Raw genomic sequence first — 1,901 nt, 5'->3', positions numbered from 1 at the left:
GAAAAAAATCCCGCCTCGCCCCTAAACACAGAAATGCTTCGGCTGCAGAGAAAACTTCTGACTTTAACTTCACCAGGCTGCTAAAAGCCTGATTCACTACAGGCAGTCGGAGTCGGTCCCACTGACAGATAGAAAGAATATATTTATCAGATATCCTGATATAAGACACGATACTGAGACGGTCACTACGAGTTGCGATGCACCTCAAAGCCCTGGTACCACCTGGTACCAGGTTGTACCAGGTGGTACCAGGTGGGTTAAAGCTGCTGCTGACGGGATCTGGGCTGGAGGTTCGCGGCTGTAAATAGACGTTACTGCAGAACCTCAAGTGTTAAAGGAAGATTCGGCCCATTTGGAGTTCACAAAACAAACATCAGTGAAAATACTGTAGCAATAATTAGAACAGCAGCTTAAAGCCAAACATGCTGCAATTAAATGAATCAAAACGACCCCAAAGCATCAGAGGACTGGCACAGGGGCCAGCAGGGGATTCCAGGTAGATTCCAGGTAGATTCCAGGTAGATTCCAGGCAGATTCCATAGATGTGCATCGCAGCGGCTGTTCATGCAGGGCCGGTCCAAGGTAATATGGGGCCTTAGACAGAAACCCCTCTCTCCCTGAAACCCTTCCTACTAATAACCTCAGCATCACTAGCATGTTTAAATATAGATGAAGTCTGTGAGAGGGAGACCAGGTTTATTGGCTAAGTTTAAAATCAATCACTGATTATTAGTTATTTGCTGTGATGAATTTGTGAACAAACCAGCTCAAACACAAAGATTACATCATATTGTAGCCATGGTAACACAACAATCAAACTATCAAAGTCATGATTTGTGGTTGTTGAGGTGAGGAGAAAGGCAGGTAGACCCAAGATGTCTGCCTGTAATTTACTGATGAATAATTTGCTCAAACAGTCCAGAATGACGGGCAGCACAGCAGAGCAGAAGCTAAGGCTCAGCACAACTGTATAAAACGTTAGACTGAAACAAAGAGCTGATGCCGACACAGGACTATTCAGTTCAACTGTGAACTGAATAGTCACAGTTGAACTGTGACTATTCAGTTCTCAGTTCGTCTGTCGTTCCGTTTGTCGGAACGACAGATGAACAGACGACAAGGATCCGACGAAGGACAGAAACTCAGTGCAGAGGTCTGTTGATAGATCTATGAAGATGCTGTCAGGTATTGTTAATTTATCTCTAATTTTAAACACATGTAGTGTAATAATAGTGAGATGTTAAAGTAAAGACCATCACAGTGAGTTTATTTAAAAAGCAGTAGCTGCTTTGCTCTGATGAAAATCAGAAAGACGTGACAACAAAAGAGGCAAGAACATCTTAAAAATAGAAAATACTACATGCAAAAGTCTCAAAGAGAAAGATAATAAGTCCTAAAAACATGTTTTAAATTTCCATAAACAACATAAACACAGATAACGTTTTTAAGGTGTCATGTTTATTATTGCTTTGTTGTATTTGTCCATTTTAAGTTATGACAAAATGTCAGAGACTCTTCTATCATTGACTAAAAAAACCAACAGTCTGAGCTGAGATTAGCTCCATAAAATAACTAATTTAAGTTTTAAAGGCGACTGAAGAGTAAACTGACTGCTGCTCTGATGGACTTCCTCTGGTGGCAGCTGAGGAAACCTTTGACCCTGATGAAGAAAAAACAGAAACTCATTAGAAAACTGCAAGTAAGTGGAAGATTTTAGTGAAACTTTCTTTTGGAAAGTTTAGCAGCTTTTGGCATCAATTATTTCTAATACAGTCAGGGGTGCTGCCAGGAATTTTGGGCCCCCTGACAAAAAGTTTGTTTGGGCCCCCCCACAGCTGCTGTTACAATTTTCTGAGTCTATTTGACCCATAAAAAGCATCACAATTTTAAAGACTTCATCT

The sequence above is a fragment of the Poecilia latipinna genome, unplaced genomic scaffold (assembly GCF_001443285.1).
Source record: "Poecilia latipinna isolate Pla-1442-1.1 unplaced genomic scaffold, P_latipinna-1.0 Scaffold5493, whole genome shotgun sequence".
Taxonomy (NCBI): domain Eukaryota; kingdom Metazoa; phylum Chordata; class Actinopteri; order Cyprinodontiformes; family Poeciliidae; genus Poecilia; species Poecilia latipinna.
Note: the sequence above shows the minus strand (reverse complement) of the source record.